Source organism: Primulina tabacum, unplaced genomic scaffold (assembly GCF_025594145.1).
Source record: "Primulina tabacum isolate GXHZ01 unplaced genomic scaffold, ASM2559414v2 Contig437, whole genome shotgun sequence".
Taxonomy (NCBI): domain Eukaryota; kingdom Viridiplantae; phylum Streptophyta; class Magnoliopsida; order Lamiales; family Gesneriaceae; genus Primulina; species Primulina tabacum.
This window is the reverse complement of record NW_027459749.1, coordinates 1-17,710: the sequence shown is the minus strand read 5'-3', so window position 1 is coordinate 17,710 and position 17,710 is coordinate 1.

Sequence of the window (17,710 nt, the reverse complement as noted above, 5' to 3'; positions counted from 1 at the left end):
AATCTTGCAGTATCTCATAGTAATTCTTCGTCGAAATGGGCCGAGCCGGATCTTTCCTCACAACAGGTCGGCGTCGGGGACGCTTGGAAACATGTCCTATAAAATCAGTATCATCGGACTGTGGCGGGTCAGACGCAACACCCTGAGGCTGCTCGGAAGGAGGCGGAAGCGGGGAATCCGATGCAACACCCTTACCATGAGGTCGGGTCCGGCGCGGGCGAGAAGACTTTCCATTACGAGAGCAAAAATCAAGTGAATGGCCCAACAACTGGCAATGAGAACAATAATGGGGAACTTGCTCATAGACCACCTCCACAACCTGACTATGATCACCCCAACCCACCCAGATACGCTCCGGACGAGCCTGAAGAACATCAATCTCAACACAAACTCTAGCAAAAGATCCTCTAGTCCCATCAGCGGTAATCTCATCAATCTTAACTGGATTACCTAAAATCTTAGCAATAGGAAACAAGCTCTGTTTAGCATAAAGATGCAATGGCAAATCAATAAATCTGACCCAAACAGGAGCAATAGGAGAATCCGCCTCAAACTTGAATTCGGGAGTCCATTTCGAAAAACGAATCACTACAGACCGAATCGAAACAAGAGGCTGAGTCCAAAACCTCAAATAATCCTCCTCACAGGAAAGGGTGAGAACCATATACCCACGAGGAAGAAAACGAACAGTATGAGAACCCAACAAACCAATACAAGAGAAAGCAGATAATATATCAGAATTGGGAGTCAAACCCCGGTTCCCAGTGATACGCCCTACCAGAGCAAACTTAAAAGAAGCAGAGAGGGACGAAATAACCTGATCCGGGAACAAAATTCCGGGAATCCCATCTCGAACAATCGGAGCGGGCACCTCATCCATCGATGCAGCAACATCAGCAAAACTCTGAGCCTGCGACGGTGGAGATGAACGACGCAAAACATCCCTGAAAGACACCGCAGGAGGGACAGAGCGAGGAAAAAACAACTGCCGGAGCAACGGGATTAGGAGAAGGCAATTGACTTGCTGCCGAGTCAACCCGCAAGGGTTGAATGGGTGACTCGACCGAGTCAACCCGGAACGGTACCACCGGAGGACCACCGTCGGCCGGCGAATAAGGGAGGAGCATGGAACCGGTGAGAGAACGAGAAGAATCGGCCAAAACAGGAGATAATTTGACGGAAATCGTTGGTTGACTCGGCCGCAACTCGCCAAATTGGGCGTTTCCGACCGACGGCTGTGAACCTGCAATTGACGGTGGGGAAATATTACCCAAGACCGGACGAACATAACCTGAAGAGGAATTTCCCAAAGGAGCTCGGACGCCGGCGGAATTGACAGAAGAAGCAGGCGCGACGAGGGTTACAGGCGGTGCCGGAGTAGATCTAAAATTCCCGGTGAATGTGAACGATTCGGGCAACGGGCCATGGACGAACTTATTCGTCTGAGGACGGGCATTCCAGATCGGGGCTTGGATCGGAGAAAGGACGTCGGAACTGACCGGAATCGAGCAAAACGCGGACGGCTCCTGCGTGAACAGTGCAGGCGGAACTTTCGTGGTGAAATTGGATGGGCAAATCAACTCTGAATGACTTGAAATTTTCACAGTAGCCTCGCCTTGACGAGACGAATCCAACGGTACCTCATTTGTAAAAAACGGAGTTGAAATCGCCGGAGAGGAGATTTTGGCCGGAATTTGCAGATTTTCGGATGAGCTTTTGGTCGGGCAATCGGACTCCGTTTGCTTTGAAAGTTTGACAGCAGCATCGCCTCGTCGTGGCGGTTCAGATGGTCCGGTGAACCGGCCGGGAACCGGCTCCGGCATGTGAGGCGAAAATTTGGAGATTTTTTGGCTTTTTATTTCACTATTCACTTTGAGAGAAAATGTTTTGGGGGCGAATGGTTTGGTTTAGGGTTTAGGGTTTAGGGTTTAGGGTTTTTTTTTTTTTTTTTTTTTTTTTTTTTTTTTTTTAGCTAAAAAGTTTATTTATTAACAAATAAAACCTAACGGAGGGGGACTAGACCAAGACCTCCGGAAAGGCTATATCACAATCATAACATAAAAACAGAAATAAAGACATACTACAACAGGGCAACCTGAAATAAAGCACAACAAAAAACAAGCAAACCAGCGAGTGCCCCGGAATACATCAGACAAATAGAACAAAATGGTGAGCAAGGAGAACTCTGCAGTGAACGCCCACCACATACCGCCAAAAATGCGGAAAACGAAATCAGCCTGGATCAAGAGGTCGCCCATAGGGCAAACTCGCCTGAGCCGCCTTCTGCCTATAATAACGCCGCTGCTGAGATCGCGTACGGCCCGGAAGTGGTAGAGATAAACATCCTTCACTCACTGAACCCATCTCAAACTCTGGCAGAGCAGTAGAAACAGGAGTATCACCCACAGGATCCGGAACAGCAGGGGCAATCTCAACAACCGGAACAGTAACAACCACAGGTACAGTAACAACTGCTCCAGAAGTAGATGCCACCTCAACCATATCCGTGGCCTGAGACGAGATAATCGGATCCAAATCATCGTGAGACAGACTACTCACCGCAGCATTCTGCTCTGCATCAAGCTTACTAAGAAGGGACTTAAACCTTTGGGGACGGGGTTTAACGGTACCCGAAGTCTCACCAGGACCTGAAGCAGTGGGTAAATCTTGCAGTATCTCATAGTAATTCTTCGTCGAAATGGGCCGAGCCGGATCTTTCCTCACAACAGGTCGGCGTCGGGGACGCTTGGAAACATGTCCTATAAAATCAGTATCATCGGACTGTGGCGGGTCAGACGCAACACCCTGAGGCTGCTCGGAAGGAGGCGGAAGCGGGGAATCCGATGCAACACCCTTACCATGAGGTCGGGTCCGGCGCGGGCGAGAAGACTTTCCATTACGAGAGCAAAAATCAAGTGAATGGCCCAACAACTGGCAATGAGAACAATAATGGGGAACTTGCTCATAGACCACCTCCACAACCTGACTATGATCACCCCAACCCACCCAGATACGCTCCGGACGAGCCTGAAGAACATCAATCTCAACACAAACTCTAGCAAAAGATCCTCTAGTCCCATCAGCGGTAATCTCATCAATCTTAACTGGATTACCTAAAATCTTAGCAATAGGAAACAAGCTCTGTTTAGCATAAAGATGCAATGGCAAATCAATAAATCTGACCCAAACAGGAGCAATAGGAGAATCCGCCTCAAACTTGAATTCGGGAGTCCATTTCGAAAAACGAATCACTACAGACCGAATCGAAACAAGAGGCTGAGTCCAAAACCTCAAATAATCCTCCTCACAGGAAAGGGTGAGAACCATATACCCACGAGGAAGAAAACGAACAGTATGAGAACCCAACAAACCAATACAAGAGAAAGCAGATAATATATCAGAATTGGGAGTCAAACCCCGGTTCCCAGTGATACGCCCTACCAGAGCAAACTTAAAAGAAGCAGAGAGGGACGAAATAACCTGATCCGGGAACAAAATTCCGGGAATCCCATCTCGAACAATCGGAGCGGGCACCTCATCCATCGATGCAGCAACATCAGCAAAACTCTGAGCCTGCGACGGTGGAGATGAACGACGCAAAACATCCCTGAAAGACACCGCAGGAGGGACAGAGCGAGGAAAAACAACTGCCGGAGCAACGGGATTAGGAGAAGGCAATTGACTTGCTGCCGAGTCAACCCGCAAGGGTTGAATGGGTGACTCGACCGAGTCAACCCGGAACGGTACCACCGGAGGACCACCGTCGGCCGGCGAAGAAGGGAGGAGCATGGAACCGGTGAGAGAACGAGAAGAATCGGCCAAAACAGGAGATAATTTGACGGAAATCGTTGGTTGACTCGGCCGCAACTCGCCAAATTGGGCGTTTCCGACCGACGGCTGTGAACCTGCAATTGACGGTGGGGAAATATTACCCAAGACCGGACGAACATAACCTGAAGAGGAATTTCCCAAAGGAGCTCGGACGCCGGCGGAATTGACAGAAGAAGCTGGCGCGACGAGGGTTACAGGCGGTGCCGGAGTAGATCTAAAATTCCCGGTGAATGTGAACGATTCGGGCAACGGGCCATGGACGAACTTATTCGTCTGAGGACGGGCATTCCAGATCGGGGCTTGGATCGGAGAAAGGACGTCGGAACTGACCGGAATCGAGCAAAACGCGGACGGCTCCTGCGTGAAACAGTGCAGGCGGAACTTTCGTGGTGAAATCGGACGGGCAAATCAACTCTGAATGACTTGAAATTTTCACAGTAGCCTCGCCTTGACGAGACGAATCCAACGGTACCTCATTTGTAAAAAACGGAGTTGAAATCGCCGGAGAGGAGATTTTGGCCGGAATTTGCAGATTTTCGGATGAGCTTTTGGTCGGGCAATCGGACTCCGTTTGCTTTGAAAGTTTGACAGCAGCATCGCCTCGTCGTGGCGGTTCAGATGGTCCGGTGAACCGGCCGGGAACCGGCTCCGGCATGTGAGGCGAAAATTTGGAGATTTTTTGGCTTTTTATTTCACTATTCACTTTGAGAGAAAATGTTTTGGTTTAGGGTTTAGGGTTTAGGGTTTAGGGTTTAGGGTTTTTTTTTTTTTAGCTAAAAAGTTTATTTATTAACAAATAAAACCTAACGGAGGGGGACTAGACCAAGACCTCCGGAAAGGCTATATCACAATCATAACATAAAAACAGAAATAAAGACATACTACAACAGGGCAACCTGAAATAAAGCACAACAAAAAACAAACAAACCAGCGAGTGCCCCGGAATACATCAGACAAATAGAACAAAATGGTGAGCAAGGAGAACTCTGCAGTGAACGCCCACCACATACCGCCAAAATGCGGAAAACGAAATCAGCCTGGATCAAGAGGTCGCCCATAGGGCAAACTCGCCTGAGCCGCCTTCTGCCTATAATAACGCCGCTGCTGAGATCGCGTACGGCCCGGAAGTGGTAGAGATAAACATCCTTCACTCACTGAACCCATCTCAAACTCTGGCAGAGCAGTAGAAACAGGAGTATCACCCACAGGATCCGGAACAGCAGGGGCAATCTCAACAACCGGAACAGTAACAACCACAGGTACAGTAACAACTGCTCCAGAAGTAGATGCCACCTCAACCATATCCGTGGCCTGAGACGAGATAATCGGATCCAAATCATCGTGAGACAGACTACTCACCGCAGCATTCTGCTCTGCCGCAAGCTTACTAAGAAGGGACTTAAACCTTTGGGGACGGGGTTTAACGGTACCCGAAGTCTCACCAGGACCTGAAGCAGTGGGTAAATCTTGCAGTATCTCATAGTAATTCTTCGTCGAAATGGGCCGAGCCGGATCTTTCCTCACAACAGGTCGGCGTCGGGGACGCTTGGAAACATGTCCTATAAAATCAGTATCATCGGACTGTGGCGGGTCAGACGCAACACCCTGAGGCTGCTCGGAAGGAGGCGGAAGCGGGGAATCCGATGCAACACCCTTACCATGAGGTCGGGTCCGGCGCGGGCGAGAAGACTTTCCATTACGAGAGCAAAAAATCAAGTGAATGGCCCAACAACTGGCAATGAGAACAATAATGGGGAACTTGCTCATAGACCACCTCCACAACCTGACTATGATCACCCCAACCCACCCAGATACGCTCCGGACGAGCCTGAAGAACATCAATCTCAACACAAACTCTAGCAAAAGATCCTCTAGTCCCATCAGCGGTAATCTCATCAATCTTAACTGGATTACCTAAAATCTTAGCAATAGGAAACAAGCTCTGTTTAGCATAAAGATGCAATGGCAAATCAATAAATCTGACCCAAACAGGAGCAATAGGAGAATCCGCCTCAAACTTGAATTCGGGAGTCCATTTCGAAAAACGAATCACTACAGACCGAATCGAAACAAGAGGCTGAGTCCAAAACCTCAAATAATCCTCCTCACAGGAAAGGGTGAGAACCATATACCCACGAGGAAGAAAACGAACAGTATGAGAACCCAACAAACCAATACAAGAGAAAGCAGATAATATATCAGAATTGGGAGTCAAACCCCGGTTCCCAGTGATACGCCCTACCAGAGCAAACTTAAAAGAAGCAGAGAGGGACGAAATAACCTGATCCGGGAACAAAATTCCGGGAATCCCATCTCGAACAATCGGAGCGGGCACCTCATCCATCGATGCAGCAACATCAGCAAAACTCTGAGCCTGCGACGGTGGAGATGAACGACGCAAAACATCCCTGAAAGACACCGCAGGAGGGACAGAGCGAGGAAAAACAACTGTCGGAGCAACGGGATTAGGAGAAGGCAATTGACTTGCTGCCGAGTCAACCCGCAAGGGTTGAATGGGTGACTCGACCGAGTCAACCCGGAACGGTACCACCGGAGGACCACCGTCGGCCGGCGAATAAGGGAGGAGCATGGAACCGGTGAGAGAACGAGAAGAATCGGCCAAAACAGGAGATAATTTGACGGAAATCGTTGGTTGACTCGGCCGCAACTCGCCAAATTGGGCGTTTCCGACCGACGGCTGTGAACCTGCAATTGACGGTGGGGAAATATTACCCAAGACCGGACGAACATAACCTGAAGAGGAATTTCCCAAAGGAGCTCGGACGCCGGCGGAATTGACAGAAGAAGCAGGCGCGACGAGGGTTACAGGCGGTGCCGGAGTAGATCTAAAATTCCCGGTGAATGTGAACGATTCGGGCAACGGGCCATGGACGAACCTTATTCGTCTGAGGACGGGCATTCCAGATCGGGGCTTGGATCGGAGAAAGGACGTCGGAACTGACCGGAATCGAGCAAAACGCGGACGGCTCCTGCGTGAACAGTGCAGGCGGAACTTTCGTGGTGAAATTGGACGGGCAAATCAACTCTGAATGACTTGAAATTTTCACAGTAGCCTCGCCTTGACGAGACGAATCCAACGGTACCTCATTTGTAAAAAACGGAGTTGAAATCGCCGGAGAGGAGATTTTGGCCGGAATTTGCAGATTTTCGGATGAGCTTTTGGTCGGGCAATCGGACTCCGTTTGCTTTGAAAGTTTGACAGCAGCATCGCCTCGTCGTGGCGGTTCAGGTTGTCCGGTGAACCGGCCGGGAACCGGCTCCGGCATGTGAGGCGAAAATTTGGAGATTTTTTGGCTTTTTATTTCACTATTCACTTTGAGAGAAAATGTTTGGGGGCGAATGGTTTGGTGGTTTAGGGTTTAGGGTTTAGGGTTTTTTTTTTTTTTTTTAGCTAAAAAGTTTATTTATTAACAAATAAAACCTAACGGAGGGGGACTAGACCAAGACCTCCGGAAAGGCTATATCACAATCATAACATAAAAACAGAAATAAAGACATACTACAACAGGGCAACCTGAAATAAAGCACAACAAAATACAAACAAACCAGCGAGTGCCCCGGAATACATCACACAAATAGAACAAAATGGTGAGCAAGGAGAACTCTGCAGTGAACGCCCACCACATACCGCCAAAAATGCGGAAAACGAAATCAGCCTGGATCAAGAGGTCGCCCATAGGGCAAACTCGCTGAGCCGCCTTCTGCCTATAATAACGCCGCTGCTGAGATCGCGTACGGACCCGGAAGTGGTAGAGATAAACATCCTTCACTCACTGAACCCATCTCAAACTCTAGCAGAGCAGTATAGAAACAGGAGTATCACCCACAGGATCCGGAACAGCAGGGGCAATCTCAACAACCGGAACAGTAATAACCACAGGTGCCTAGTAACAACTGCTCCAGAAGTAGATGCCACCTCAACGATATCCGTGGCCTGAGACGAGATAATCGGATCCAAATCATCGTGAGACAGGACTACTCACCGCAGCATTCTGCTCTGCCGCAAGCTTACTAAGAAGGGACTTAAACCTCTGGGGACGGGGTTTAACGGTACCCGAAGTCTCCCAGGACCTGAAGCAGTGGGTAAATCTTGCAGTATCTCATAGTAATTCTTCGTCGAAATGGGCCGAGCGGATCTTTCCTCACAACAGGTCGGCGTCGGGGACGCTTGGAAAATGTCCTATAAACTCAGTATCACCGGACTGTGGCGGATCAGACGCAACACCCTGAGGCTGCTCCGGAAGGAGCCGGAACGGGGAATCCGATGCAACACCCTTACCATGAGGTCGGGTCCGGCTGCGGGCGAGAAGACTTTCCATTACGAGAGCGCAAAAATCAAGTGAATGGCCCAACAACTGGCAATGAGAACAATAATGGGGAACTTGCTCATAGACCACCTCCACAACCTGACTATGATCACCCCAACCCACCCAGATACGCTCCGGACGAGCCTGAAGAACATCAATCTCAACACAAACTCTAGCAAAAGATCCTCTAGTCCCATCGGCGGTAATCTCATCAATCTTAACTGGATTACCTAAAATCTTAGCAATAGGAAACAAGCTCTGTTTAGCATAAAGATGCAAGGGCAATCAATAAATCTGACCCAAACAGGAGCAATAGGAGAATCTGCCTCAAACTTGAATTCGGGAGTCCATTTCGAAAAACGAATCACTACAGACTGAATCGAAACAAGAGGCTGAGTCCAAAACCTCAAATAATCCTCCTCACAGGAAAGGGTGAGAACCATATATCCCGAGGAAGAAAACGACAGTATGAGAACCCAACAAACCAACACAAGACAAAGCAGATAAAATATCAGAATTAGGAGTCAAACCCCGGTTCCCAGTGATTCGCCCTCCCAAAGCAAAACTTAAAAGAAGCAGAGAGGGACGAAATAACCTGATCCGGGAACAAAACTTACCGGGAATCCCATCTCGAACAATCGGACGCTGGCACTTCTTCCATCGAGTCAACTATGTCAGCACAACTCTGACTCGGCAAAACCGGAGACGTACGATTCAAAATATCCTTAAAAGAGACTGACGCGAGGACAAGAAACCTTCGAAGAACGATCAAAAACAGCCGATGGAAACAACGACGGCAGCAATCCGCGAAGGAGGAACCGCCGGTCCAACTCGGCCGAGTGAATCTCTAGACCGACCGCCGACCGGTTCACGGCGAGTCACCAAATTGAGCACACCTAATGCCGGAGAGGGAGAATGCGGAAGCCGGAACCGGCCATACCACTACCCGAACCGGCCGGAACGGTTGTGACTCGGGACGAAATCGGTGATGAACTCGAGCCAAGAACACACAAATTGGGCGGTTCCGATCTATGAATAATTTTCCGAAATTGGCAACATGGAGCAATTGCCCATCCTCTGATTAGAGCTCTGGCCAAAGGAATTGAATTTTAGAGAAGTGTCGGCGCCGGAATTGAAGCAAACGTCCGACGAAGGCGAGTGAATAGAGCTTGTAATCGTAGATCTGAAAATCCCGTCCATCGGAGACGTTATAGACATCGGTGCTGGTACCATATGAAGCGCCTTGGAGTGGGTATTACAGATCGGGACCCCGATCGAACAAACACCATCGGAAGCGGCCGGAATCGAGAAAACCGTAGGCGGCGATTCTGTGAACAGTAAATTCGCGACTTTGCCGGATGAATTGGGGCACCAAACGGACTCCGATTGACCTGAAATTTGAACACAAGGTGCGATTTGAGAAGATGATTTAGTGGTACAAGAATCGTAGCCGGACGATGAACTTTAGCCGGCGCGATCGAGCTCGCCGGAAAATGCGCAGATTTCGAGCATTCAGACGTGGAATTGGCCGAGCAAAGGTGCTCCGATTGACCTGAAATTTTTACAGTAGCCTCGTCTCGTCGAGGCGCATCTGTTGGTGTCATTGGCCGGCCGGAAACCGGCGTTAACATGGAGGCGATTTTTGGGCGATTTTTGGCTTATTTTGGGTCACTATTCACTTTAGAGAAAAAATTTTAGGGGCGAAATGGTTTGGTTGGGTTAGGGTTTAGGGTTGGGTTTGGGTTTAGGGTTTAGGGTTGGGTTTTTTGGGTTGGGTTTTAGGGTTTAGGGTTTAGGGTTTTTTTTTTTTTAGCTAAAAAGTTTATTTATTAACAAATAAAACCTAACGGAGGGGGACTAGACCAAGACCTCCGGAAAGGCTATATCACAATCATAACATAAAACAGAAATAAAGACATACTACAACAGGGCAACCTGAAATAAAGCACAACAAATACAAACAAACCAGCGAGTGCCCCGGAATACATCAGACAAATAGAACAAAATGGTGAGCAAGGAGAACTCTGCAGTGAACGCCCACCACATACCGCCAAAAATGCGGAAAACGAAATCAGCCTGGATCAAGAGGTCGCCCATAGGGCAAACTCGCCTGAGCCGCCTTCTGCCTATAATAACGCCGCTGCTGAGATCGCGTACGGCCCGGAAGTGGTAGAGATAAACATCCTTCACTCACTGAACCCATCTCAAACTCTGGCAGAGCAGTAGAAACAGGAGTATCACCCACAGGATCCGGACAGCAGGGGCAATCTCAACAACCGGAACAGTAACAACCACAGGTGCAGTAACAACTGCTCCAGAAGTAGCCACCTCAACCATATCCGTGGCCTGAGACGAGATAATCGGATCCAAATCATCGTGAGACAGACTACTCACCGCAGCATTCTGCTCTGCCGCAAGCTTACTAAGAAGGGACTTAAACCTCTGGGGACGGGGTTTAACGGTACCCGAAGTCTCACCAGGACCTGAAGCAGTGGGTAAATCTTGCAGTATCTCATAGTAATTCTTCGTCGAAATGGGCCGAGCCGGATCTTTCCTCACAACAGGTCGGCGTCGGGGACGCTTGGAAACATGTCCTATAAAATCAGTATCACCGGACTGTGGCGGATCAGACGCAACACCCTGAGGCTGCTCGGAAGGAGGCGGAAGCGGGGAATCCGATGCAACACCCTTACCATGAGGTCGGGTCGGCGCGGGCGAGAAGACTTTCCATTACGAGAGCAAAAATCAAGTGAATGGCCCAACAACTGGCAATGAGAACAATAATGGGGAACTTGCTCATAGACCACCTCCACAACCTGACTATGATCACCCCAACCCACCCAGATACGCTCCGGACGAGCCTGAAGAACATCAATCTCAACACAAACTCTAGCAAAAGATCCTCTAGTCCCATCAGCGGTAATCTCATCAATCTTAACTGGATTACCTAAAATCTTAGCAATAGGAAACAAGCTCTGTTTAGCATAAAGATGCAATGGCAAATCAATAAATCTGACCCAAACAGGAGCAATAGGAGAATCCGCCTCAAACTTGAATTCGGGAGTCCATTTCGAAAACGAATCACTACAGACCGAATCGAAACAAGAGGCTGAGTCCAAAACCTCAAATAATCCTCCTCACAGGAAAGGGTGAGAACCATATACCCACGAGGAAGAAAACGAACAGTATGAGAACCCAACAAACCAATACAAGAGAAAGCAGATAATATATCAGAATTGGGAGTCAAACCCCGGTTCCCAGTGATACGCCCTACCAGAGCAAACTTAAAAGAAGCAGAGAGGGACGAAATAACCTGATCCGGGAACAAAATTCCGGGAATCCCATCTCGAACAATCGGAGCGGGCACCTCATCCATCGATGCAGCAACATCAGCAAAACTCTGAGCCTGCGACGGTGGAGAGGAACGACGCAAAACATCCCTGAAAGACACCGCAGGAGGGACAGAGCGAGGAAAAAAACTGCCGGAGCAACGGGATTAGGAGAAGGCAATTGACTTGCTGCCGAGTCAACCCGCAAGGGTTGAATGGGTGACTCGACCGAGTCAACCCGGAACGGTACCACCGGAGGACCACCGTCGGCCGGCGAAGAAGGGAGGAGCATGGAACCGGTGAGAGAACGAGAAGAATCGGCCAAAACAGGAGATAATTTGACGGAAATCGTTGGTTGACTCGGCCGCAACTCGCCAAATTGGGCGTTTCCGACCGACGGCTGTGAACCTGCAATTGACGGTGGGGAAATATTACCCAAGACCGGACGAACATAACCTGAAGAGGAATTTCCCAAAGGAGCTCGGACGCCGGCGGAATTGACAGAAGACAGGCGCGACGAGGGTTACAGGCGGTGCCGGACTAGATCTAAAATTCCCGGTGAATGTGAACGATTCGGGCAACGGGCCATGGACGAACTTATTCGTCTGAGGACGGGCATTCCAGATCGGGGCTTGGATCGGAGAAAGGAGACGCCGGAACTGACCGGAATCGAGCAAAACGCGGACGGCTCCTGCGTGAACAGTGCAGGCGGAACTTTCGTGGTGAAATCGGACGGGCAAATCAACTCTGAATGACTTGAAATTTTCACAGTAGCCTCGCCTTGACGAGACGAATCCAACGGTACCTCATTTGTAAAAAACGGAGTTGAAATCGCCGGAGATGAGATTTTGGCCGGAATTTGCAGATTTTCGGATGAGCTTTTGGTCGGGCAATCGGACTCCGTTTGCTTTGAAAGTTTGACAGCAGCATCGCCTCGTCGTGGCGGTTCAGATGGTCCGGTGAACCGGCCGGGAACCGGCTCCGGCATGTGAGGCGAAAATTTGGAGATTTTTTGGCTTTTTATTTCACTATTCACTTTGAGAGAAAATGTTTTGGGGGCGAATGGTTTTGGTTGGTTTAGGGTTTAGGGTTTAGGTTTAGGGTTTTTTTTTTAGGGTTTTTTTTTTTTTTTAGGGTTTAGGGTTTAGGGTTTAGGGTTTAGGTTTAGGGTTAGGTTTTTTTTTTTTTTTTTTTTTTTTTTTTCCGGAAAACACCGCCGGATGCGGGGGGGTTAGGCAGACCCCTACCTGTATATATCCACAAAATAAAAAGTAACAGCAGAAAGAAACCTAAAAGAGGAGGGGGACTATACCAAGACCTCCTCAAAAAGGCTAAAGCAGTAGAAACATAAATGCAAAGTAGCCTAGGGACCTAAATACAAAAGCAAAAAAAAACCCTAGACTACGACCAAAAGTGCGCCCAAAAATAATCAAATACGAGCAGCGCTAAGAGTCAACACGGCGAGGAAGACCAAATGATACTGGGAGATGAGTGCGGTATCCAAGAAGAAACTCTCTCTCTGAGCCATCACCCTGAAGAATCCAATCTGTAAAAACGACTCTAATCTGAGACCGGATAACTGTATGAATCCCGGCAGTCAAAATAAGAGCTGGCCAGGAAATCACTGTACAATGATGATAAACGGCAAAATGAAGATCGCCATCCAGCCAGAACAAAAAAGAGCCAGCATCTGAAGTATGAATCTGACGAAGGTATCATAACAATGAAGAGGATCGTCCGGAAATAATCCCTGGAACCACCACGACATCCAGTAAACTCCTGTAAAAGAACTGATACGGCGGGCAAGGAGAGCCTGCAGTAAACGCCCGCCAGGGACCAGAAATAGACCAAAGAGAAGCACAAATAGAGATAGCGCTCCAGTGAATATGAGAGGGCCAAGAAAAACACCAATAGGGATAGTGCAAGAGCCCACACAATCCCGAGGAGACCAAACATGTAGTGCGAGTGTCTGTGCCCACTCACACCAGACTGGCAAACCGGGGAAAAAGAGAAACCCCCAACAGAACAGTACCTGCAAAGAAAAAATAAAGATATACATATAGATATACCGAAGAAATGGATCCAAGTGAAGGAAAGGGCTGCAAACAGCTAAGAACATCTATATCTCAGGTAGGGGAGTCCGGAGGTATCCGAACGTACAAGTATGGAAATGTGCCTAGGGAGGGAGGGACCTAACTCTAAGGTAAAGTGCCTAAGGGTATGGGCCCTCGCCGCCAATGCATCTGCCACCGAATTACCCTCCCGGAATATATGCGAAATATGAACAGACCGCCCCCTCAAAAGGACCAGAATCCTGGATACCATGTGATCAAGACCCCAGCAACATCGACGGGAACGAATGAGCTGAATAGAAGTCAGAGAATCAAGCTCGATCCAAAGAGGGAAAAAGAATGATCAGAACAAAGGAGAAGACCCCTCCAAACCGCCCAAAGCTCAGCCCGGAGAGAAGACCCAGCTCCGATGAACTCGCTGAATGAGAGCACAACCCTCCCGGAATCATCCCGAACAACGCCACCAGCAGAGGAGTCCCAGATGTACCACGCGAGCTCCCATCCACATTAAGCTTGAAACACCCGGACGGCGGTCGCAGCCAGCGAACAATCGCCGTCCTATGGAATCTGCGGAGAGCAACCGAAATACCCAGCAATCTCGCCACATGAAACACACCCAGCCAATGTCTGGGCTTGACAGTACGCGCAGAGTGGGCAAGACGCAGGTAATACAAAATCTGATACTTCACCGTCTCCCCAGAAACAGGGAGATGACGGTGCTTAGCATCGTTCGCGCAGTCCAGAGGAACCACAGAACGATGCAGGGGAGAAACTCCCGCACATGGCCCCCCGGGACCAGACCAAATCTCTCTTCCACGCACTGAGGGGTTTAGGGTTTAGGGTTTAGGGTTAGGGTTTAGGTTGGGTTTAGGGTTGGGTTTAGGTTTGGGTTAGGTTAGGGTTAGGTTTTTTAGGGTTTGGGTTTTAGGGTTTTTTTTTTTTTTTTTTTTTTTTAAATCAAAGTTTATTTTTATACAAAAAGCAGTACAAATAAAACCTAATGGGAGGGAGACTGTGTCAAGACCTCCGCAAAAGGCTATACAATCACAACATCAAAACAAAAATAACGACATACTACAACAGGGCAACCCGAAATACAACAGAACAAAAAGCAAACAAACCAGAGGTTGCCCCAGAATACATCAATCAAAATAAAACAAAGGGTGGGCAAGGAGAACTCTGCAGTGAACGCCCACCTCAAAGCATATCAACCTGAATCAGGCGGTCGCCCATAAGGTAACCCCGCCTGACTCTTCTGAGTCCTGTAAAACCGGCGCTGCTGTGAGCGCGTGCGACCGGGTAGTGGCAAGGACTGACATGCAGTAGTAGGAGGAAGAGCCAAATCAGCCTCTCGAGAACCACTCCCAAGGTCAATCTGTAACGGAGTAATGGGACCAGAAGCTGTAGTAACAACCATCTGTGACGGAGCAGTGGAAACAATCATCGGGTCTATCACCACGGGAACAACATCAACCGGAGAAGAGCTCGACCCAGAACTAGACCCCTGAGCACCACCTGCAATAACGGAAGTAACAACCACTGAAATGTCCTGAGGAGTAGGCATGGTAGCCACCACAACCTGAGGCACCAATGGAATATCCTCAACAATAGCCTCTAAAGAATGAGAAGAGGACGATGGGCATGAAGATGAACCAACACCAGAATCAACACCTGGGAAGGAATCTCCTGTAATAGAGTGAAGAACCTCGAACTGGTTACTCGAAGGAGAAGCCAGAGGAGTAACCTGACTAGAAGCCTGGCGACGCCTACGTCGCTGCTGAATCCATCCTGGCTCAGTACTCCCAGAACCAGCACCACTAGAAGGAACCGAGTCATGCGGAACACTGTGAGGCTGACCCGAAGACCCTGGATCAGCCGAAGAAGTATGAGGACGCTTTCCCTGATCTTTGGAACGGCTGCCAAAAGACCTAAAACCAGAACTAGAACAGCGCTGCACAGAATGGCCTAACATATGGCACTGTACAAAAATAGGGGACTTTTTCATAGACCACCCCCAAAGTCTGTCTGTGACTGCCCCACCCACCCAGATTTGATCCGGACGAGGTTGCAACACATCAATCTCAACGCAAATGCGGGCAAAAGAGCCTCGAGAACCATCAGCTGTAATCTCATCCACCATAAGAGGGTTCCCTAAAATCTTACCAATCTGATAAAGACACTGCTTGTCATATAAATGCAGAGGTAAATCAAGAATCCGAACCCAAACCGGAGTAATCGAAGACTCGGCCTCAAATTTAAACTCTGGTGTCCATTTAGAAAAACGAATCGAAACTGTCCCGATAGAAACAAACTTTTGAGACCATAATTTAAGAAAATCTTCCTCAACAGAAAAAATAATAACCAAAAAGCCTCGGGGAAGAAATTTCACGGTAAACGAGCCCATGAAGCCAAAATGGGAAAAAGCAGTCATGATAGCACTATTGGGTGTAACACCCCGGTTCCCTGTAACACGGCCAATCAACGAAAATTTAAAAGGCACTGACAGGGAAGAAATAACCTGATCCGGGAAGAGAATACCCGGAATACCATCCACAAGAGTCGGCTCCGCAGGCCCACCCAGCATGTCACCAAACCCTGCAAAGCTCTGTTTGGCTGGAGGAAGAGCAGTGATATCTCGAAATGAAGCCAAAGGAGGGACTGGTGAAGGCGGAACAGTGGCCGAAACATCAGGAGCAGAAGAACATGTAGGTTTGACCTCCGGTTGACCCCCGGCCAAATATGGCGAGGTGACCACCTGAACATCACTACCGACCAGAGACGACGATGGGAGCACAGAACCGGTACCCAAAAGAGAGGAACCGACCGGCGACAGAGGTGATCCACTCGACTTAAAGAACCCAAAAGGTATTTCGACACCATTATGCATGATAGTACCTAACAGTTCCGCATGAGCGGGCAGTTTAAGCCGAGAAGGCAAACGAACTGTAGAACGCACAGCACTTACCGGAGCAGCAGTACACAAAGGCGCTACTGCCGAGTCAACACGGTTGAGTTGACTCGGAGACTCGACCGCTTTCACCGGTGAGTTTCCAACCGGAGCAAAGCTAAAGGCCGGTGACGATGAGGAGGGACAGGAACCGGCCACTAAACCACCGAAACGGCCGAAAACGTGTTGAACCGGGCAGAACTCGGCGACGAACTCGCTTGAAACCCATGAATTTGGGCGTTTTTGATTGCACCAACATTTGCTGAAATTGATTGCACCATGGAGTTACCCATGACTTGTAAAGTATACGGTAAAGAGGAATTGATAATCGGAGCACCGACGCCGGAGTAATTGGAAGACGAAACCGGCGCACCTAGGGTTTGAATGGTGCCAAACGTAGATCTGAAATTCCGTTCACCACGTTGTTGGTAACGGGCCTTGACTCATTGGAAGCGCCTTATCATGGGGATTCCGGATCTGGGTCTTGATCGGAAAACCATCACGAAAACGGCCGTAATCGATGAAGAAGTGGACGGCGACGCGGTGAACAGTGCCGTCGGGACTTTGCCGGTCGATTTGGGGAAGCAAACAGACTCCGATTGACCTGAAAGTTGGACACGAGGATCGACTGGTGAAGACGGTTCCAACGGTATATCACTCGATACCGGACGATGCACGGTTACCGGCGCGACAGATTTCGCCGGAAATTGCGCAAATTTCGGACATTTGATCGTGCAATTGGCCGAGCAAACGTGCTCCGATTGACTTGAAATTTTCACAGTAACCTCGTCTTGCCGAGGCGCATCCGATGGTACTATTGGCCGGCCGGAAACCGGCGCCGACATAGGGGGCGATGTTAGGCGATTTTTGACTTTTTTTTGGACACTATTCACTTAGAGAAAATTTTTTAGGGGCGAATGGGGGTTTAGGTTTAGGGTTAGGGTTTAGGGTTTAGGGTTTAGGGTTTAGGGTTTTTTTTTTTTTTTTTTAGTAATAAACACCGCCGGAAGCGGGGGGGTTAGGCAGACCCCTACCTGTATATCATCAAACACAAAATACAAGATAAAACCCAAGAGAGGAGGATAAAATCAACACCTCTCAAAAGGCTAGTCATACAAATAGAAAAACAGAAACTAGGGTGGCAAATACACAAGCCAAAAACTAATCCCTAAGTAAAATGCATAATACAAATAAACACATGAT